The sequence below is a fragment of the Eurosta solidaginis genome, chromosome 1 (assembly GCF_040869045.1).
Source record: "Eurosta solidaginis isolate ZX-2024a chromosome 1, ASM4086904v1, whole genome shotgun sequence".
Lineage (NCBI taxonomy): Eukaryota > Metazoa > Arthropoda > Insecta > Diptera > Tephritidae > Eurosta > Eurosta solidaginis.
In genome coordinates, this window is record NC_090319.1 from 317696427 (window position 1) to 317720919 (window position 24493).

The following is a 24493-nucleotide window of genomic DNA, read 5'->3' on the forward strand; positions in this document are numbered from 1 at the left end:
TGTAACAGTGACCCAGTACCCCCACTCAAGGCGTTGTGATGTTAAGCTGAGAACGATGAATGGTGAACGTCAGCGTTGGATCATTACAGAGCATTTGGCGCGCGCATGAAATTCGAAGCAGAACTAAACGCCCAATTCTTGTAATGATTGTGCTGTCTGCCCTCTATCAATTCTCTGACTGATTCATGTACAAATGTACTTATGTACATATTGCTCGATGTATGTATGTATGAATGTCATTTTAGTGGTCTTTCGATTTCATTTCGACTTTACTCAAAAGAGCTATCTGAGTTAGTGCTGATGACGCATTCGTTTTGGTTTCGTTCTTGCTATTTCGCTTCACTACTCGTGCATCGTCTGGCGTGGGCTCACAGTGGGACGTACTTGTTTGGGCCTCATAATGGGTTAAGTCAAGAATTGTAGGGGGAATATTTTAAGTCTATATATCACTGATCAAAATTGTTTCTATCGCGACTATGATCAACACACTCAGGGCGGCATGATTGATACATATTAATATATATATGGGACATGGAGTGAGTTAAAGGGAAAAAGAGAACAATCAGGGGAGCGGTGATAGGAAAAGACAATGGTGAGGAAGGAAGAAGAGGAGAGGATTTTTTTACAACTGTGTAGATTAAAGCTCGACCAGGACAACCAACGAGAAGTGAACCAGAAGCCTACCTATTCTATTCACATTTATGGATTATCTTGCTGGGAGAGAGTGAGCGACAAGAAGAAGTAAAAGAGAGAGCGAAAGATGGACCGAGATAAAGACAAGGGCGATTAAGAGCAAAAGGAAGAAATAGAGATATTCAGATATATTTAGAGAAAAAAGAAATAGAAATAAAGGCAATATGTAAGAGGAATTGGGAGAGAAAGTGGATGTGGAAAATGAGAGGAAGACTGAATAATTGCAACTTTTACAAATTATTTAAAGGTAGGTGATTCAAAGTTGGAACAGGACAAGGTCTGCCGGGTTTACTGGGTCTGTTAGTATAAATATATGCCTCCTCCTGGCAATACTTCTTGTTTACAGAACTTTGATTTTATAATAGGAAAAATAGTAGTATTTCATGAGATGCTCGCTTTTCGCTTCAGGATACTTCTTTGTAGTAATACGAGTAGTCAGTCCTTCACTTTTAAATGGAATACCGACTAGTAACTGAAGTTTGTAATCTGTATCTATACTTGGAGCATATGCTCAAATTATTGGGGCTTTAGCGGCCTCCGATAACTTTCAAGTACAGCGAGTTGGATATGTATAAATTAGCTATTATTAACTTTGGGAGTGAGTGTAACAATACCTACAAAGACATATCTTCTACTTTTTCCTCCCAGAAGGTTTCCAGGAGTATTTTCGATGATGGTGGTCATTCGTTCCCGAAATCAGCCCCATTAAGGTACATGCAAGACCATGACGGACATAATTTTATGTGAGCACCTTGAATCTTCTAAATCTGTACATTTAAGTCGCAATTACGGCAGGCATACCTAAGGAGAGAGTATTTTAAGCTCTGCAAGAGAAGCCACTGGTGAAAAAGCCGCTGCGGGAGAAGCCATGTCTATTTGCGAAGGGCTTCAAAAATAGTTTCTAGTACGTCTCCTTAAGCGCATAATCTCAAAGCTTGCTTAATCCTCCTTGATCTCTTTGATTCCTGCCATGACTTAATAAAATCATAAGCGACTTCACCTCTAAAGTCGTATTTTGCATATTGCGGCGTATATGAGTATTGGCGGTTCTTTCGTAGCTGAATTGGACTAGACAAGATGATCTTATATTTATAAGAAAAACCTTTGCAAAAATACCAAAAAACAAAACCATATAGATGTCGCTGCGTATTTTCCACTCATTTATTGTTATTGTAAATTTGCATGTACGAAATTGTTTTTGCTATTTTTTTTAAATACGATATACTTTGGGCGTATCGAAAACAAGTGCGCACCTGTTCCTCTAGGTTGAGTGAGGTAAGGCTGGGTAGCCACTGCCTGGTTAAGAGATATCTCTTTAATGGTTTGATCTAACGGTTATACTCGCTCCTTTTAATTTGGCGAACAACAAAGATGAGGTAAGAACATACGTAGATCGTCCTCGAAAGGGTGGTCAGCTGAGTTTAAAGTGACTCGATGATTAAACTTCATTATATTTTATTCAGTCTATCACAAATAGTATCAGTAAGTTACATCGACTGGGCGCTCATTGGGAAATGGAGTGGCATAGTTTCCAGATCTCGTTTTTACGTGAACAAAGCTCAGAAGGCGTGCAACATCAATACCTAGATGGTCAGACTTAAACGAAAGAAGGACAAGGAGTTTCCTGAGTAGATCTATGGCCAACTTCCATAAACTTATAGATCATAGGTCTTGTTGTTATTGTTGTATTAACGATAAATATCCTCCCGAAGGCTTTGGGGAGTGTTATCGATGTTGATGGCCCTTTGCCGGATTTAGATTCGGTACGTTCCGGTAATAAAACACCATTAAGGTACTAGCCCGCCCATCTCGGGAACGATTTATATGACCATATTAAACCTTCAAGGCCATCCCTCCCTCCCCACCCCCTAGTTCCATGAGGAGCTTGGTGTCGCCAGAGCCTCGTCTGTTAATGAAACTGGATTCTCCACGGGTAGGTGAGGTTGACAATTGGGTTGTAGAAGCTATATATTGCGCTGGAAACCCCTTGATAGGGTTGCGCTACACAACCCCTTGAATCCCTTATCATAGGGCTTTAGCTACACATACGAAAAACATTAGAATTTCGCATAACGACTACTTAAGAAGTTGTGAAGACGTAACTAACAAAGAGACGGTTGAGCACTCTCCGTGTAAACGCCCGCCTTTAGCTAGAATGCGTTTAAGATCCTTCGGAGGCCCCATCCTGGAAAATTTGGGTATATTATTAAAAATAGGAATTCCAAATATTTTTGATTTTATAAATAACTATTGCTGATTGCAGTACATATCCAACGTTGCATTCTGTTAGTTCAGACAAGTTTTGTGGCATCAAAACGGCTTTTCATTAGCTACTTGGGCGACCTGGGTTACAGCCAATATACCTACCTATCCTCTTCGGGAATAATTGGAATCCACTCAGCAAAATTTCAAAAAAACACATATTAAAGTTCCAGGAAGATTCTAGACGTACCCTACATAATATTTATTAAGAAGGCTTCAATGTGCAGATACGACTTTCTAGAGCTTATCTACGGTTTTGATTAGGGGTTCTCCGCGAACTTTAGCATTTTCTCGATATGCTCTAACCATAAGAGTCTAATGTAAATACATACAAACATGTAATTGCGATTCGTATGCAACAAGTAATAATAATAAAAAAACAACAACAGCGACAAAAATTATAGCTATGTCATTTTAAAACGAATTTCAAGCATGTTAGGAGGAGGAGTACGAGGACGAGGAGAAGTCGGCAACTTTAACTTTCTCCTCTTCTAATTGAAGTGAAATAAGAGTCTACAACAAAAATAACAGCAACAATGTTTTCTTGATAGAGATTGATAACATTGCTTGTAGTTTGAATTGAACTATTAGTTGTAGTGTTTTTTTGTTTTGTTGTATATTTTTGGACGGATTTTAATCTTACAATACATATGTACAAACACACTTACATTTATATGTTTTGTTAATTTTTGTTATTTTTTTCTCTTTTCTTCAGTCTATGTAGTAAAATACCATTTTGTATGATTGAGTAGCGCCCCCGGCGAACGTTAATTCAAACATAATTGAATTCACCAATATATTCATAGTCATGGCAACAACCACAATACCACAAAAACTAAATCACAATGAAATCATAAACAAAAAAAAAAAAAAAAAAAAAATAATAATGCATCATCATTTTGTTGAGCTCGTAAAATAAAAGAAATGAAATAAGAAATTTATCGAATGAGGTTAAATGAAAGGAAAAAGTTATTTATCTATGGAATTCCCATTAAAAGAAAGTAAGAACTATGTATATATTTACTCTCACCATTCACCAACTATGTGATTAATTTTTAACTGTCGATTTTTGTTTTTACTTCCTCTATATTAGGTCGACTTAATATTTGTCCGCGAAATTTCTATTCAAAATTGGGAAATATCGCAATTGATTTTTGAGCAACTTGCCGTCTACTCCGAGTCCTGAAATGTGAAACATACTTCGGGGCACGATGACAATGTAGGAAGAAAATAACGCTAGGTTGCGCAGAGCTCGTGACATTTAAAAAAACCGTCCGAATTCGGGTATTTTTCGTCCGAGCTTTAAGTCATCTCCCGATATCCTAGGGAGCTGAGGCTTTGAACATAGCTTAGAGTCAAATTGAAATGCAATTAATGAGATAAGCTTACTTACTTACTTACTTAATTGGCGCTTAACCATCTAAACGGTTATGGCCGTCCAACAAGGCGCGCCAGTCGCTCCTTCGCTCCGCCAACCTGCGCCAATTGGTCACACCAAGGGAGTTTAAACCGTTTTCCACCTGGTCCTTCCAACGGAGTGGGGGCCGCCCTCTACCTCTGCTTCCATAGGCGGGTTCCGATAGAAACACTTTCTTGGCCGGATCATCATCGTTCATTCGGATAACATGGCCTAGCCAGCGCAGCCGCTGCGTTTTAATTCGCTGGACTATGTTGATGTCTGCGTATAGCTCGTACAGCTCATCATTAAATCTTCTTCGGTACTCGCCATCGCCAACGCGTAGAGGTCCATAAATCTTTCGAAGAACTTTTTTCTCGAACACTCACAAAGCCGCTTCATCTGCTGTTGTCATGGTCTATGCTTCTGCTCCATATAGCAGGACGGGTACGATAAGTGACTTGTAGAGTATGATTTTCGTTCGCCGAGAGAGGACTTTACTTTTCAATTGCCTACCTAGCCCAAAGTAGCATTTATTGGCAAGATTGATTCTTCGCTGGATTTCAGTGCTGATGTTGTTGCTAATGTTGATTCTGGTTCCCAAATAAACGAAGTCTTTTACTATTTCGAAATTATGGCTGCCAACAGTAGCGTGGTTGCCACGGCGCATATGCGCTGACTCTTTGCTCGATGACAGCAGGTTCTTCGTTTTGTCCTCATTCACCATCAAACCCATCTTTACCGCTTCTTTTTCCAGTTTGGAGTAAGCAGAACTAACAGCGCGGGTGTTTAGGCCGATGATATCAATGTCATCAGCATATGCCAGTAATTGCACGCTTTTATAGTATATTGTTCCAGTGCGGTTAAGTTCTGCAGCTAGTATAATTTTCTCCAGCATCAAATTAAAGAAATCGCACGATAGGGGGTCACCCTGTCTGAAATCTCGTTTAGTTTCGAACGGCTCGGAGAGGTCCTTCCCAATTCTGACTGAGCTGATGGTATTGCTCAACGTCATTTTGCACAGCCGTATAAGTTTTGCGGGGAAACCAAATTCAGACTTAGCGGCATATAGGCAGCTCCTTTTCGTGCTGTCGAAGGCGGCTTTAAAGTCGACGAAGAGGTGATGTGTGCCGATTATTTTTTCACGGGTTTTTTCCAAGATTTGGCGCATTGTGAAAATCTTGTCGATGGTAGATTTACCAGGTCTGACGCCGCACTGATAAGGTCCAATCAGCCGGTTCACGGTGGGCTTCAATCTTTCGCACAATACACTTGAAAGGACCTTATATGCGATATTGAGAAGGCTGATTCCACGACAGTTGGTGCATTTTGCAGTATCCCCCTGCTTGTGGACTGGGCAAAGAACACTTAGATTCTAACCGTCGGGCATGCACTCTTCCGCCCATATTTTGCTAAGAAGCTGCTGCATGCGCCTTACCAACTCCTCGCCGCCGTACTTGAATAGCTCCGCAGGCAATCCATCAGCGCCCACGGCCTTGTTGTTTTTCAATCTGGTTATTGCTATTCTAACTTCGTCATAATCGAGCGGGGGACATATATTCCATCATCATCTATTGCGGGATCGGGTTCTTCATCTCTGCGCGGTGAAATGCTGCCTCCATTTAGGAGAACAGAGAAGTGTTCCCTCCATAATCTAAGCACTCTCTGGACATCAGTTACAAGGTCGCTGTTTTCGTTCCTACAGGAGTTTGCCCCGGTCTTAAAACCTTCCGTCTGTCGCCGTATTTTTTGGTAAAATTGTCGGGCGTTATTCCTGGTGGCTAGCAGCTCAAGCTCGTCGCACTCACGCCTTTCTGCTTCTGCTTTTTCTTCCTGAGAAGGCGTCTCGCTTCCTTTTTCAACTTACGATAGCGTTCACACACTCCTCTTGTCGCGCTCGCTTTTAACGTAGCCCTGTAGGCAGCGTCTTTTATTTTGGTTGCAACGCGGCATTCTTCATCGTACCAGTTGTTTTTTCGTAGTCGCCGGTAACCAAGTTTTTCCTCGGCGGCAGTATGTAGTGCTTTGGAAATATGCTCCCACTGCTCCTGTATTCTTTCAGGATGAGTTTGGCTCTCAGAGAGCAGGTGTGAGGGTCGAGTTGCGAAATCATTGGCAGTCTATTGTGATTGAAGCTTTTCGACGTCTAGCTTCCCTTGTGTTTTTTGTTCCTTGGTTTTAGCCGCGTTGAGGCGGGTGCGTATTTTGGCTGCAACGAGATAATGGTCCGAGTCGAGGTTAGGTCCTCGGATCGTGCGCACATCTAAAACACTGGAGGCATGCCGTCCGTCTATCACAACGTGATCGATCTGATTGCGAGTATGTGCGTTCTAATTGTTCATAAAAAGTGTCTTTCACCTCATCGTCTTTCTCCTCTGTCACAATTTCTGATCTTCTTTCTTCCTTGCTTCGTCCAACACATTTCTTGGATGGCGGTGATATCAGATTTTGCTTTGACGAGGACATCAACCAGCATCTGCACCAATCCCATTCAGGGAGCGGACGTTCCAGGTGCATGCCCTCAATTCATTGTCCTTCAAACGTTTGCCTTGATCGTCATCAATAGAGAGTGTATTTATCCGAGGGTTGTTGTTATATTTCATTGGAGTATGGTTTTACGTGGCGGGTCCCAAGCCCAGCGCACAACTCGCTGCGGGGGGGTGAAAATATTACTTGGCACGTTTATATAGCGAGCCGCTTGCTCCAAGACAGACGCCCTTTTCCGGCTAGCCCCTAAACCGATTATGTCAGAGTTGCCTAGCCAGGTTGTCGCCTTCTCACATTAGCTCACTGCTAAACGGATGTTTAGCGGCTACCCAGAGGATACTTGGCCGCAAGCGGCCGGCAGTAGTGAGCTGCTTGAACCGCATGCAAAAGAATCGCTCTAGCCATTCCCAGGTGAATGGCGGTCAGAAGCTTTCCCCACTTTCGTGGACTTCTACAAACGGCTCCACCCTTAATGAGATAAAAAGTTTTTCGAAATCAGACAGGGATCGAGTTATTTAAAAATATTTAGAAAATCTATATAGAGCATGTGAAATGCTGCGATCGATTTTAGGCAACTTCTTATTGAGCTAGAAATTTGAAACCTTACAGTTTTTTAAGGACGGTGTGACAATGCAACAATTGGAGAAAACATTTCCGCTACTGCACGTTGGTTCTGTGGCTAGTGAGAGTCTTCTTTGAAGCCCCGGACATCGGCAGAGAAAGTGGTAGATCGACTCCTCTTCCTCCTCATGCTGACAGCTTCTGCAGAGGGAGCTTGTTGGTATTCGCCACCGTTGGGCATTGGTGCGATTGTGACGGTGATGACACCCGTAAGTACCCTCACCGCGGATTTGGACAGTTTGAGAAGGAAGCTGGTGCCTTTCCAATTCAAACATGGCCATAAAGACATTGAGACTTCGTAGTCAACACTATTGGTCCATAGCAAGTCCGTTGCCTTGTTTTTATATTCCACAACTCTCGCCAAGAGATAACAGAGCGGTGGTCGGACGGAGCTTTTGTCCAAATCGGAACCTTTCCTAGCCATCTCTTCTGCGAGTTCATTCCCTTCAATACCTCTGTGCCAAGGGACAACGCAAAGGGAGACATTGAGATGCATTATAGAAGCCAGCGAGGCTCGACAGCTCTGCACGATATCCGATTTTATCATGTTAGACTCTAGTATCCTTAAGGCGGCTTGGCTGTCTACAAAGATCGATTGGGATAAATTTTTAGATACTTGCTATTGAGATACAAACCTGTTACCTTATACGTAGTAGAGTAGCCGATGGCAATGCATTAAATAAGGAGAAATATTCCGATAGGTGGCGCTCGGATCAAGATTTCTTAAAATTTCGTACCATACGGCGTAATCTTGCGATCTAAATTTAGGAGATGCACACTTTCAGCCTCACACATAATTCAAAGGACCGAGACAGTGCAACAAAAGGAAAAAAGACGCAAGGTGAAAAAAAAGTTTTAAAATGCAAGGTTGCTTAGGAGTGGATATAAAGGGAATAATGGATGGACGGTAATAGAAGGAAAAAACTGTAGCAAATCTGACCACAGTGGGTGAGGGGCTTAGAATATTCCCTCAGAAAACATATTTCCCGTAAGAGGTGAATTAAATCCAAAGACCTCGATGGATAAAAAAAATCATTTGGCTGGTACTAAAAGGTGGCAGCACCGGGTTGTATCGGATTAAAAAAGGACTGCCCAAATAAGTACTTCTGCCAAAGCTTCGGGGAATATGTCTGTGGTCAAAACAACAACAAAGATATTATATTGTGATGAATATTTTGATCACTAAGCGATACTATACTAGCTGCAGAACTTAACCGCACTGGAACAATATACTATAAAAGCGTGCAATTACTGGCATATGCTGATGACATTGATATCATCGGCCTAAACACCCGCGCTGTTAGTTCTGCTTACTCCAAGCTGGAAAAAGAAGCGGTAAAGATGGGTTTGATGGTGAATGAGGACAAAACGAAGTACCTGCTGTCATCGAGCAAAGAGTCAGCGCATATGCGCCTTGGCAACCACGCTACTGTTGGCAGCCATAATTTCGAAATAGTAAAAGACTTCGTTTATTTGGGAACCAGCATCAACATTAGCAACAACATCAGCACTGAAATCCAGCGAAGAATCAATCTTGCCAATAAATGCTACTTTGGACTAGGTAGGCAATTGAAAAGTAAAGTCCTCTCTCGGCGAACGAAAATCATACTCTACAAGTCACTTATCGTACCCGTCCTGCTATATGGGGCAGAAGCATGGACCATGACAACAGCAGATGAAGCGGCTTTGGGAGTGTTCGAGAGAAAAGTTCTTCGAAAGATTTATGGACCTCTACGCGTTGGCGATGGCGAGTACCGAAGAAGATTTAATGATGAGCTGTACGAGCTATACGCAGACATCAACATAGTCCAGCGAATTAAAACGCAGCGGCTGCGCTGGCTAGGCCATGTTATGCGAATGAAAGATGATGCTCCGGCCAAGAAAGTGTTTCTATCGGAACCCGCCTATGGAAGCAGAGGTAGAGGGCGGCCCCCACTCCGTTGGAAGGACCAGGTGGAAAACGATTTAAACTCCCTTGGTGTGACCAATTGGCGCCGGTTGGCGGAGCGAAGGAGCGACTGGCGCGCCTTGTTGGACGGCCATAACCGTTTAGACGGTTAAGCGCCAATTAAGTAAGTAAGTAAGCGATACTACAATCACTAAGCCAATACTAAGCAGTATGTATGTAAACAAATCAATCATCATGTTCACACATACATACAAGGTGGCAGAGAGATACTCACAAACGCGTGTCTTCAGCAGCCGAAGTAGTACTCACATATACACATGCATGTGGATACAAACTACAAATATACATGTATATAGCTGGTAAACAAGAATGAAGTTCACGAAATTACTAGACCTTAGGAGAAATGGGTAAATGAGGCAACAGAGAGTATAAAAGCAGCGAAAGCTGAGTAGTCAGTAATCAGTTTGATTTAAGCACGCTATTAGTTGTGAAGTTAAGTGATATTGTGAAGTACTTTCAAAGTAGTCTAATAAAGACCATTTCTGCATTATTGAATATTGGATTTATTTATTCAAGAGTTTAGCGATTCGAACGTTAGCAAAAGATTTCGAATAAGCGGAATTTCTCGTTATTCGTTACAATATTTATCATAAGAATGCACGACCACATGAAATCGCCACAAAGTGAAATTGCTACGATATTGGCATTATTACCATTATTATTTTCTGAAATGGACTTATATTTTCTCACTTGGTCGTAAGGTCAATTATTTTGTTATGCACCTCAAAGTATAAAATGAAAGCAATTGACTAATTTACAGTTACGTATTATTATTTTTTCTGTATTCTTGTTCAGCCGAATGAAAAAGGCAATTATTGACGGCTGGTAAAAGTTGTGCTGGAATTTTTGTGTTCAAAAGTTATCCAATTTAGTAATGGAATTTTGAGTACTCGAATACATAAATGGGTTCCGAAGAATTAGTTTACTGTACTTTTTTTTCGTTGCAGTGAAATATCGGAAAATTGCAAGACAAGGTTTTCTCCTACAAAGCGTCTTTTCAAATAATCTGGCTCAGTCAGAAATCGGAATAAAAACTTGTCCGGCGAAGATTTCTTTCAAATTAGATGAACTATTTAAATTAAAAATGTCTTCTTTATCCTGTGAAGCCTTGTCTTTTTATGGTTCTCTCAATTCAGTAAAACCCAGCTGCGCCGTTGGTACAAGTGTAGCTACCAAATGTACCTCTCTGCATCCGATTAACACCAGTTCGGAGGTAGTCATTAAACCAGTGGTGTGAGACTATCGCTTCGCGTGACTGTTTTCATTTTCTACAGGGAATATGTTTATATGTTGCCCAAACGGTTAAAACGTCTTAAATTGAAAAAGATCAAAGCTTCTATTGTCCTCGTAGCCATTTAATGCGGTCTTAAGGCCAATTGATTCTATGGTCATAAGTACAATGATCGGTATGGCTGTTGACCTTATGCCACCCCACTCGGCCATCACTGTCTTCATTTTAAATGAATTTCCACGGGTTTTGAAGAGCAATAACTCGTAAATTTATTTTTGTTCGATATGATACCATATACTTTTGCGGTTAAATTGACTTTCAGTCATTTACGAAGTCGCTGCCTGGCAACAATAAAGCTACACACACGGCACACATGGATCAAGGTAGTTTCCTCTAGAGAGTCGAACACGTCTCAACTTTTATAGCTATAACTAGTTCTCGCAAGGGCTTTACAGCTGATCAAAAAGTGACTGCATGATTTCACCTCGTCGTCCTCCATACAGCTTTCCAATAAACTTCTGTTTGCCGCATGGACTCCCAATAGTGCACTTTTAACACTCCACCAACCACGGATAGATGAGCTTTTGTTAACTCCAATATATGCACAGAGCGCTTGGAATAACCTCAAGACACGGTAAGAGGTGGTGCCAGCCCATCTTCCCAGAAGCGGAAAATAACTGGCCAGCAGAATCCTCAAGTCTCCACTAACAGACCAGGCCAAGAGATCAACTTGACAGCTGCCTGGGATTTGTTATGCCCTGGCACCCAGATAAATTGTATCAACGATTAGTCAGGTGTCATCGTAAAGTGAGTTCAAGCAATCCCCCACGGTCCTCGACCTCACTGTGGCAGAGCTTTGCAACCTGCTTGACTATTTGTGTAGATTCAATCCAGTAAAAGTTACAGTGGCGGAGAGCATCCCATTTATTAAATCCTCTAAAGCCGCAACCACCGCCTGGAAGACGCTGCAGTGATCGGGTACTCTAAATTTCCCCGCTAATACCGAGCTCCTGGCAGTATACTCCACCTCCAACCCTCATATACAGCTTAGATTCATCCCCGAACAGGTTCACCAGGCTCCGATGCCGTATTATTTCCCCCTTAATTCATCCCTTGGGGGAATACGGGTGGCAAATGTAGCAACAGGTGAAGAAGCCGGCGCACAATAGCTTGTACTGTCAGTGATGAAGTCGAAGTCGGTCAGAGTGCTGGAGTGCCCGTAATTCACAAACTTATGTCTCGCAATACAAAGCGTTCTTTTCACCCCGGTCGCGGTAATTTTGCCCACAATGGCAACCTGGTAGAGTTCTCTTCTACGTTGAAGGTTGAATGAATTAGATAATCAACCATTGACTTATGTAGATTCCTGCCGTATAAGTTGAAGGAAGGATCATATTATCAATTTCCCTCAATACGGTATCACTAAGAACCGATCTCCTTTCTAGTATTCATTATTACAAAAGTGCATAAGTCTTAAGTGTTTGACGATTTTGTTAAATACTCAAACAAACACCTCTAACAGAGCCACATTTCTTGCTTCCGGCAAGTGTGACACTTTTCCACTTCTCAGCTTGTATTAAAACTAGCATCCGACATTGTAACTAGTTTTCGCCAACATGAGCTTACTGATTACTGGACATGAGCTCCAGCCATTCTGCAACAAGCTATTTGATGACATCCGGTGCAAGCTAAGATACGAATATTTAGATAAAAGATCATAATGATCTTAATAGCCTATAAAAGTGTCGTGTTATTCACTATGAACAGATTGCCGGCAAGATTCTGCGCAGTAGATTGAAGTAAGCACATAAATCAGCTGTCCATTAGACGTTTAAACGCGCAGATTCAACGCGTGTACAAGCCTTGCAACCTGCTTCTACTTCTCCTTCTCTCTCTCTCTCTCTATGCCAAGCTCTTACTGATGACGATTATGATGATAATTTGTCATTGTTGGAGACACTGCTGTGAAGACCGTTGTTGGTCAACAACACTGTACAGCTATTAAATGATAATATTTTTTATTGTTGTTGTTGCTGTTGTCACAGCTACCATCACTACTGACCCACTGTTGCTTCTTTTTCTGTTGTTGCTTCCAACAGGTGGCATTGGTGGTGTTGCTGTTGGAACAAGAAAAAATAGGTTTTTGCCAGCTGATTGTTGGCGGCGCTTTTGCCGGTTAACGGTTGGCGAGCTTCTAATCGAAATGTCTACCTGAGAATCAATTCAGTTCGCTTTACGGTGATCTAAGCTACAAACGCAAATTTCTCCAACAAATTTTACTTTGTTAGCGTTATGGCTGTAACTAGAAAAATTACTAAGAGTAAAATATTAAAAAAAAAGTGAAAAGTTGTGACTTCTTTGTGTACTGTGAAGGATGAAATGCAATAAAATAGCTTTTCTTGGTGCTGTGCTGATTTTTTATACTTAACATCATCTATGTAGGAAAATAATTATATTCAGCGAGAAAAGTGAAGAAGTATCATAGAAAAGTTTGACTAAATCTATTGAAGACACGGATAATCATGCATGAATGAAATGTGTACTTATTTAGATTTGAGCTAAAGTAATATCAGGAAAGGTAAAGTACCTACATCCAGAAAAAATATTTTAAACGAGGTAAACACTTCTTACAAATTTTCTTCAAAACGGGAAAATCGTGTATGGATTGACTTAAAACTTTTTATTATTATTGGAAGTTAATAGGTTATGTATGGGCTAATCAACTATAATTAATTTACTAAAATCTGCGACGTTATATACACCAATTTTAGTAAAGCATTCGATAAAGTATGCCACTCTTTACTTGTCTATAATAAATTCGAGATGCTTGGCTTTCAACATAGTCTCACTCATTGGATTTTTTCCTATCTCTGTGGCAGAACACAAAGACTAATCTTTAAAAGTATGTTTTCGAGTATCATTAGTGTCACCTATGGTGTACCTCAGGGCAGCCATCTTGGCCGGATTCTGGTTTTGCGATTTATAAACGATATCTCTGCAAATATAAAATATCCTAAAATCTTGATGTATGCTGATGATGTAAAACCTTTTAAGACTATCGCGTCGATTGAAGAACGTTCTTTACTTCAGATGAACTTAAATTGCTTAGGTGCAATGTGAACCACTTGCCGCTTAATCTTAAAAAATGCAAATTTATGTGTTTTTCGTGTAGGAATTTACAATCAGCTTCTTAAACAATTACAACTGTAGACTTGGGAGTTACAACGAACTGCAAACTTAGCTTCAACTCTCATATAAGTGCCACTGTCAATAGAGCTAAAGGTGTTTTAGCATTTGTCAAAAGTGGTCAAAAGAGTTTAGCGACCCCTAAGTTACGAAAACCCTCTTCACAACATTGATTAGACCGAAATTAGAGTATGGCTTAATGGTCTGGAATCGGCGTTTTCAAATCCATACTGACAAGCTCAAATCAATAAAACATCAAAAAAACATTTTTTACTATTTGCCTTATGGAATTTTCAATGGGCTCTTTATTTAATCTCCCACCTTACATTAATCGATTAAAACTTATCAATCTTCCAACTCTTGCTAGTCGAAGGGAAATGCTTGGCGTAATATTTATGACAAAACTACTGAATTTCAAGCCCATTTCTTCTGAACTAATTGAACTTTGGTGTTAAGGCTCCATTACTGATACTTAGCATAGACCATGACAACAGCAGATGAAGCGGCTTTGGGAGCGTTCGAGAGAAAAGTTCTTCGAAAGATTTATGGACCTCTACGCGTTTGCGATGGCGAGTACCGAAGAAGATTTAATGATGAGCTGTACGAGCTATACGCAGACATCAACATAGTCCAGCGAATTAAAACGCAGCGGCTGCGCTGGCTAGGCCATGTTATGCGAATGAAAGATGATGCTCCGGCCAAGAAAGTGTTTCTATCGGAACCCGCCTATGGAAGCAGAGGTAGAGGGCGGCCCCCACTCCGTTGGAAGGATCAGGTGGAAAACGATTTAAACTCCCTTGGTGTGACCAATTGGCGCCGGTTGGCGGAGCGAAGGAGCGACTGGCGCGCCTTGTTGGACGGCCATAACCGTTTAGACGGTTAAGCACCAACTAAGTAAGTAAGTAAGATTATGATGCCAGATTGTATGCGCTAAGTGGAGTATAATCAAGGCTAAGTTGCCAAGTTTACGCCAAGTCAAGTCAAGTCTATGCTAAGTATCAGTAATGTGGCCTTTACCTGTCGAACTACGAGACACTACAAACCTTTTCCTTTAAAGCAATGTAGAACGAATTTCTAACTTAACGAACGTTTCTGGTGTTTGTGCCAAGATTATAACTCTCACTCAAACACATTTGATATGTCGGAATCCCTGTTTTCTAAAAAAAAGATTGTTCTTATCTCTCTTAATCGTTAATGCTGTATATGTTTGTTTCTATTCTTTTAATTTAGTTTTACACTCTGCTGATATTTCTTCTGTAGCTGAGCAGTTTTAGATCTCTACGCTTCACAAACCACTGACTCGGACACTCGGGCAACAAAAAAAAAAAAAAAAAAAAAAAAAAAAAAAAAATTACAAATAAATTAAATAAATAAATAAAAAAAATTAAATAATGAACAGAATAAGGCTGGTGTTATTGGGCCACTTGAGGGACGTGCGGTGCCACAACTTCCAATTAAAATAAAAAAAATAAACTCACTTGCCTTATTGTCGCTTAACCATTTAAAGGATCATGATCGTCGCTTCTTTCCAGGGTTAACTGGAACAAATTGGTCAGACAAAGGGAATTTAAATCGTTTTCCACCTGGTCCTTCCAGCGGAGTGGAGGCCACTCTCTTTCTCTGCTTTCATAGGTCGGTTCCGATAAATACACCTTCTTAGCCGGAGCACCATCTTTCATTCGCATAACATGGCCTAGCCAGCGTAGCCGCTGGGTTTTAATTCGCTGGACTAAGTTGATGGCTGCGTAAATCTCGTACAGCTCATCATTAAATCTTCTTCGGTACTCGCCGTCGCCAACGCATAGAGGTCAGTAAATTTTTCGAAGAACTTTTTTCTTGAACACTCTCAGAGCCGCTTCATCTGATGTTGTCATGGTTCATGCTTCTGCAGCATATAGCAGGACGTGTGACTTGTAGAGCAAGATTTTCGTTTGGCGAGACAGGAATTTACTTTCCAATTACCTACTTAGTCCAAAGTAGCACTTATTGTCATGAGTGATTCTTCGCTGAATTTCACAGCTGATTGATGTTTGTGCTAATGCTAGTTATCCAATAAACTACTATTACTATTTCGAAATACTGGCTGCCAACAGTGGCGCGGTTGCCAAGGCGCAAATGTGCTGACTGTTTTTTCGATGAACGGAGACTCTTCGATTTGTCCTCATTAACCATCAACCCCATCTTTTCAGCTTCTTTTTCCAGTTGTCGTAGTGTGTACAGGCTGATGATATTAATGTCGTCAGTGATTGCACGCGTTTATAGAATATAGACCGTTCAAGCTCTGCAGCTGGTATAATTTTCTCCAGCAGCAAATTAGGGGAATCGCATGACACTTGAAACTTCATTTAATTTCGAACAGCTGGGAGAGGTGCTTCGCAATTCTGACTGAGCTCCTGGTGTTCCTCAACGTCATTTTGCTCCGCCGTATAAATTGTGTACTCCTTTTTCATGCTGTCGGAGGCGGCTTTAAAAGCGAGGAAGAGGTGATGTGTGTCAATTATTTTTCGCGGATTTTTTCCAATATTTCGCGCAAAGTGAAAATTTGGCTACGGTAGATTTAGGAAGTCTGAAGTCGCACTGATAAGGTGCTTTATGTGCGATAATGTACGAGCAGACCAGGTAGGATATTACCTGCTCTTTGATGGGGCTCTTAGAGTCAAAATAGAAGTGAAAGATTGGCGCACGGGCGTGCGAGGCAATATATGTGTACACTGATGGTTCCACGGTAAAGGAAGAAGTAGTAGATCCTACAATATGTCAGACCACACCAGTGCTTTAACTGCAAACTCTTATATTGACAGCCAAGCAGCACATGATGTTATGCGGGGGAAGCGCATGCATACCAACTTATAAGGAGCTACATGCCACCTTAGTTCATGCGTAACGTATTTACGGACTTAAATCAGCTTTTAAAGAGGATGTATTTTTATTTCGGAATTATTTCGTGACTCTGCGATTATTTCTAAGATCATTGCAAAACAAATGTGCCAAGAAATTTTGGCAGAAATTTAAGAAGAACTTATTTATTGTTTTCGGAATACTTTCGAGACTATTTCAGTATCATTTCGGCACTATTTTAGGATCTTTCTTAGAGATTATTCGGAAGCCTTTTTGGACTATTATAAGATCACTTCCGCACTTTATTCGGAGACAGTTCGAAACTGTTTTAGGACCAATTTGGAACAAAATCAGGTTCAGAAATAATAACTAAAATAATCCCGAGGTGAAAGTCCTATAATGGTTTCGAAACAGTGTCAAAATGATGCAGAAGTTGTCCCGAAATGATTTCTAAAATAATCCAGAAATTGCTCCGAATTTGTCCCAAAATAGGCTAGAACTGGTTTTGAAAATAGTCCCGAAGTGATCCTTTAACAGTCAAAATACTTTTCGAAACACATTAGACTCTCGTATGCGTTTAATATTAATTTGTGGCTCCTATTTTAAAGTAAAACCCTTCCGAAAACTTTTTTTCGCGACCGAAACGTCTCCTATATTCACCTTTGGTTGTTTTCGAAATTACTCGGAGCTACTTTCGGTATTTTAAATCATCAATGTGGGTGAAGAGGTAAGCAAATATTGCTGAGAATTCTGAAGTGCAAGCTAAAATGCACAGTTTGTGCAGACTTGAGGGCCCCATTCAATCGGTATCTCTTTCCCATATATTTTCTTTTTTATACTCAGCTGAGCAGAGCTCACAGAGTATATTAATTTTGTTCGTACAACGGTAATCCGTAACGGCATAAACTAATCGAGATAGATATAGACTTCTATATATCAAAATGATCTGGACGAAAAAAGAAATTCATTTAGCCATGTCTGTCTGTCCGTCCGCCCGCAAACACGATAACTTGAGTAAGTTTTGAGGTATCTTAATGAAATTGGGTACGTATTTTCCGGGGCACTCATCTCAGATCGCTATTTAAAATGAACGAAATCGGACCATAACCACGCCTACTTTTTCGATACCGAAAATTCCGAAAAACCGAAAAAGTGGGATAATTCATTACCAAAGACGGATAAAGCGATAAAACTTGGTAGGTGGGTTGACCTTATGACGCAGAATAAGAAAATTACTAAAATTTTGGACAATAGGGGTGGCAGAGCCCACTTTTAAAATAAGGTAATTTAAAAGTTTTGCAAGCTGTAATTTGGCAGCTGAGTATGTAATGTTCGGTTACACCCGAACTTAGCCTTCCTTACTTGTTTTTAGAATAGTTTTTTAGAAATAATAAGGCGTCAATGAGGTACAAAATTGCATACCCACAAAAAATTGCAATTAATACGAGTTTATTGATATATGATCCGATAATGCGACTCCACAATGATTCCACACAAAAGTCGGTATTGAATTAACTTACTTTTTACGTAAGTCAACAGACGAAAGTGCATTTATAGATATTTTTAAATTACTTATGTGTATATCTGAATAAATATTTGTCTAGTTTTATGCGCATGGCTTAGCGACTTAACTTAAGCATGCTTGAATAGCTGATGAATGCACAATTGGGTTCACAGCTAAGCTTACGTATTTGATTTAAATAGTTTGCCTTCATGTGTATGGGCATTCTTCATGTACAGTGAAACCTCCCTTGGGTGAATATTCACTGTAAGCGATTTTTATTACGTAAGACAGCTAGATCGTTGGACTGGTGAGAGGTCATAAATTTGCCTACAAAAACGGCTGGCATGTCTTCAGTTACTGTGGGAATCTTGTTCCGCTAATGATATTAAGTTCTGAAAGGTTCGTTAAGTCTGGGGGTTTCCTATAAATATTGCATCTGCGGCTTGAGGTGTTTTATGCAAATGCCTTACGGGCAATATAAGCCTCATTATTCCAGTGAATGCCGTATGTAAACTGTTTATGTACCTTCTATTTATCTTAAGAATGACTGATGTTCGTATTTTGTTATATAAAAGCCACAACCTCATAGCAACCTTGTTAAGCCAGCGCAAAGAGATACATAAGAACCTGGATAAGTTTCACGTTGTTACGAAAATAGTTAAGTGGCAAGAAAGGTGGGAAGAATCGAGATAAAGGTGCTGGATCTTCATGTTAGCTCGGAATAAAGCAGAATGGAATGAGTGGAAGCACGGCGAACTAAACTACCAAATCACGCAAATTGGCAGGGTGGTTTCAAGAAGTATCTATAAATGTAGGATAAAGGAGGTTCTCTTTTGTCTACACTGTCCCACCGAAGTGGAAAACGCAGAACAGGTAATGTTTCATTGCCCTAGTTTTCACGTCTAAAGATTTTCTGTACACAGAGTTTTTGGAGCCTTGCATTAGGAATTTAGTTCTCTTAATATGCAGAGACATACATTGTTGGACTGCTGTGAGTAAAATGGTGTTTCTAGTGCTGACGAAAGGGTGCGCAGAGAAATGCGCATGCGAAGCAGTGGCGGCTAAATCGCTTTTCATCCCGCGGGGTGTGGGTATATGAACAGGACTAGCCTGATTTCATTGGACCACTTGAGTCCAAGAAAAAGGAAAAAAGGGCCTCGTTCGCTTTTGTGACACTAAAATTCGATCCGCGCCAACCAAGTTTATCGGTCCTTACATTTCGCCGTATGTAGCTATGCCTATGCACTTATGTAAACAAAACACGGGTTTGATTCGTTTATCGCTGGCTAGAATTCAAAGAGACACATGGTTATCATATAAAGTGGTACTATGTGAACATAGTAATAATATGAATGTCTCTAAGATATCGGAGATCTGGGATTGAAAGAAGCTCACATCGTCATTGAGCGCCGTACACATAACTTGCCGTGAGTGTTTCAAAGGGTTCTTAATCTTACTCCACTGTGGGCTCCTCCGTGGACCCTAGAATATTGAACATTCGAATTACCCTGATCGCTGAGGTCACCGTCCAAGCTGATTCCAGTATTGCTGCGTCATTTGCGTAGAGGTTTGATAAGATACAGCTCTTTGGAGCTCCCCTATATGGATGGTAAATAACCTCATTTGCCCCTAATTTGGAGCTTTTCATTCTCGACTACAGAGCCGAATCTATTTAGGTTAAAATAAAGTCTGTAATACGAAAGGTATAATGGACATTTTTTATTGCTTCCAGTCAAGGACTGCATACTACGATAACCACTTCTTGTAGCGCAATATAAATTGAACGGTCGTATAGATAAGCATTTTGAACTCCTGCTTACCCGAAGTTTTGAACCCTTTAAAATTAACGACACATGAGTTACGACCCAAGAAGTTGGGCTTTCCAAGCCTCCTCTTGTTGGGGCTTTGCATAAAAACCACCCAACTACTCGCAAATTTTAGAGGGAAACCATTTAGCAGAATACACGCGCTAGAGGTAATTTCAATCCAGGGAATCTTCGGCATGCACAGCTAGAAAACCTTCATTCGGACTTTTAAAAAACTGTTTATAACTTATTTTAAGTGTTTGTCTAAAGGCAGGAAAACAACCGTGTACCCCATTTGTTCTAAAACTATAGATTGAAACGTGTATTTTTACAACCAGCTCCAATTTTTTGAAGCGCTACCTTAACCCATCGTATTTTTATTGCTTTCAGACTTTTTCCGATGTTCCTTTTAGACATCTTTTGATTACTCAAACAGCCCTTTCCTTTTGCAAGTTTGCAGCTAGTATAAGTTGAACCGGATGAATGTGGACATAGTGTTAATACAAACTCCTACTCGATGGCCAAACTGAAAAACCATTTAAAAAATGAAATTCTATGCCCTACCCTACTTGGTGCTTCTAGAGTTGATAGTTGTGTCACTCACAATAGCTCCAGTTTCCGGCTGGCAAGCTCGAAACATGAATATAGAATGTGCTCGAACTTTTCTTCCCGCAACCCACATTTGCTACATTTGCTATCACTTACGTGGCCTAATTTTAAAGCATGGGAGTCCAGAGTTTCCAGTGGTTGTCGGAATTATCTAAAAACTATCTGCGCTCTATCAAGCGTAGTTGGACAAGTTATCCCCGTAGAGCAGACTCCAAAGTCTTGTAAAATTTTGCTAGTTTCAGCGCCTTGTATACAAAGTTTCATTAAATTAGTCCAGCCGTTTTCGAGAAAAATTCAAAGAAATAAATCTAGCATGAGAACTATTCAGATATTATATAAAAAAGATGTCAAAAACAATCCTAAAACCAACCCTACAAGATCCCGAAGTAATACTGAAACGGTGCCGAAATAATCTCAAAATAATCTTGAAATGATCACGAAATAGGTTAGGTGAAATAGTCCAGAATTGATCTAGAAGTGACATAAATCCTCTCTAAAAAGTGTCGAAATGATTTCTAAAATGATCACGGTATATCTCCGAGATCAATACCAATATCTTCTAAAAAATTTTGATGTGGCTTTCCCCAGGCCTTGGTCCCAGAACCTTCGGTGTGGTAGGCGAGCATGCTACCGAACTTAGCAAATAATCAAACACACTCCTAGTGGATTATAAAAGCCTCTTCAAGAAAGGGAGGATGTATGCGCCTGATCAAGATGGCGATGTTACTTTGCTTAGCCCTTAAACTTTGTATAAGGAAAAATGGCTGGCCTAGTGAAGAAAGAGGCCCTTTAATGGAGGAGTACGTAAGGAGGGAGATCACAGTGTACTATATGTATCTCTGTAGATATGCATATCTGTAGCCTCTTTTCATCCACATTAGAGACAATTACAAATGGCTTTCAAGCACGCTAGAACAAAATGCCTGACTTACTTAGATGGCAGCTGAAACAATTGTATTAAAGGCGGTAGCAGTCAAATTATTAACAAACAAAAAATTATGATTATAATTGCATTAATTTATATTGCATATGTGTGAGTGAAGATGGCGGGCGTAATAGCTAGCAGTTGATTTGTGGTTGCATTAATGAGGCAATGCACAAAATATTTGTTGGTAAGTTTATAAGATATGGCCAACATTTCGACGGTTTTATTTTCTTAAGATGAGGTAACGAAAAACTCTTTTCCTGGAAAAAATGCTCATAAAACCCAAATATGTATGTGTGTACAAGCAGTGAATATAATAAGCTGAGATGCGATAGGAACGAGACGGGGGAACTATATGCTATTTAACTTTTATATGATAGCTGCAAAGTGAGTACATTAGGGTGCACCTTATTACCTAAACTCGCCTAGAAATAAACGCTAGATTAGAGTATTTTAGGAAATAGTTGTAAGATCGAACTGCAGTAGAAAGTTGTTACCCCGACATAATGGGTTTAACACATACATAGTTGACAAATCATTATACCTTTAATGAAAATGGTATATTGAGTTTGGGGTATTTAAAGGAGAAGAGATAGATCCACCCATCACATGAACGAAACCACACAGAAACTCAAGGCAAACATGTCACCTACATACAAATTAAAGTTTATGAGCATGGGAACAAATATTTTGCATGCAAGTACTCACACAGATGTATACACTACTCTAGTGTTGGAAATTAATGGCCAGAGCAAACACGAGCAAATGCGTGATTTTTAAAACGAAGTGTTAACAAAAATAATGCACGTGATTGGGTGTTCAGTTTTAAGTTGAAACTAATTTCTCTCTGTATATTATTTGGCAAGATTTACATAAAATAAAAAAGTGCAAAACAAAAAAAATAAATTTTCCAATTTGCTGGCTCGAGGTCAATGTTTTTATTGCAAAAACTAATGAGACACAAGTTTTTCGTTCTGCCAATATATTTCGAATTACCGTCGGTAATTCAGGACAAACTAATAACAACATAAAACATTAATATAATAAATAATTAACCTTACAACAAATTTGTTCATATATACATACATTTGTACATACATTTATTTACACGTTTGTACTGCTTAACGTGGAGTATAGTACTAACTCTTTTTTGATAACAAAAATCTGTACGCCTGTGCTAAGTTCTCTATATCACATTTGCATGTGCAGCATTTCTAATGTGAATCTCTTCTTGTATTGTTTTTCTTGTTGGAGCACAGAAGCTTCATCAAAGTTTGGCGAGTGTTCGTTGCTTGCACAATGGGCCATTAAGGCTGTTTTATGGTTCTGTGTTTGTTTACAAAATTTAAAATCAGATTTATGTTGTGCTAATCTGCTTTTTAATTTTGATTTTGTAGTTCCTACATAAAACTTGTTACAAGATTCATTGCCGTTACCTTTACAAGGTATTTTATATATGTATATATAATAATTAAAAAAAATATATATTAAAATAAAATTTAATTTAATTTGAAAATCAAATAAAATAAAATCAAATAGAAAAATAAATAAAATTAACAAAAACAAGATAACATAAAAAAAAAACACAAAATAAAATAAAATAAAAAAAATAAGGAAGGCTAAGTTCGGGTGTAACTGAAAATTACATACTCAGCTGCCAAATTACAGCTTGCAAAACTTTTAAATTACCTTTTTTACAAAGTGGCCAGTGCCACGCCCATTGTCCAAAATTTTACAAATTTTCTATTCTGCGTCATAAGGTCAACCCACCTACCCATTTTCATTGCTTTATCCGTCTTTGGTAATGAATTACCGAACTTTTTCCGTTTTTCGAAATTTTCGATATGGAAAAAATGGGCGTGGTTATAGTCCGATTTCGTTCACTTTAAATAGCGATCTGAGATTAGTGCCCAGGAACCTACATACCAAATTTCAGCAGGATATCTAAGAATTTACTCAAGTTATCGTGCGTATGGCCGGACGGACGGACGGACATGGCTAAAGGAATTTTTTTTTTTCGCCCAGATCATTTTGATATATAGAATAATAAATAAATGTAAGGCGCGATAACCTCCGAAGAGATCTAAGGCCGAGCTTCTCTTCCAATTTGCGTCGTGCTCCTCTTGTTTTTCCCTACAAATTGGCCGGACGGGACCTACATGTTTTATGCCGACTCCAAACGGCATCTGCAAGGCAGATAAGTTTTCACTGAGAGCTTTTCATGGCAGAAATACACCCGGAGCGCTTGCCAAACACTGCCGAGGGGCGACCCCGCTTAGAAAAATTTTCTTCTAATTGAAAACTTGTTTCTACAATTTTGATGTTGCTTTGCCCGGGGTGCGAACCCAGGGCATACGGTGTGATAGGCGGGGCACGCTACCATCACACCACGGTGGCCGCCGTTTGATATATAGAAGCCTATATCTATCTCGATTACTATATTCCGTTACTCTGTGAGCTCTGCTCAGCTGAGTATAACAAATTAAAACAAAATATAATATAATAAAATAAAATAAAGTAATATAAAAAACCAAATATAATAAGATAAAACAAATTTAAATAAAATAAAATAAAATAAAATAAAATAAGGTAAAATAAAGTTAAATTAAATTAAATTAAATTGAGTTTTAGTTAACTAGTTATCTGATCGTTATCGACGAAATTTGGATTTACCATCGAAAAATATCGATATGCTATCGATTTGTTATCGGATTTTTACAAATTTTTATCAAAGTGTTATCGATTTATTATCAGAAATTTATCGATCAATTATCGATAGTAATCGATATACTTTTCGGTAAGTAATCATTATTTATAAAAGGATATCAATTTGTTTTAGGAAGCTTATAGATTTTTTATCGGAGTGTTACCAATTTCCATACTAAAAGTTATCGGTTATATTATAAAAATAATATAAATTTGTTTAAGGAAATTTAAAGATTTATGTAAAGGACTGTCACCCCTTTG

General features: G+C 39.5%; 1 protein-coding gene across 3 annotated transcripts in view; it reads left to right on the forward strand.

Annotated features, from left to right (window-relative positions):
• LOC137237695 (uncharacterized) overlaps positions 1-24493 on the forward strand; it is a 138309-nt gene that overhangs the window by 72183 nt on the left and 41633 nt on the right. The window contains exons 1-2 of one of the 3 annotated variants that reach the window (XM_067761723.1): positions 12905-12979; positions 13102-13237. The exons of 1 other annotated variant lie outside the window; for it this stretch is intronic. The gene's annotated coding sequence lies outside the window, so the exon portion shown is untranslated. Of the gene's footprint in view, positions 1-12901; positions 13238-24493 lie in introns of those variants that run through there. One more of the 3 variants, XM_067761722.1, reaches the window with a different exon arrangement.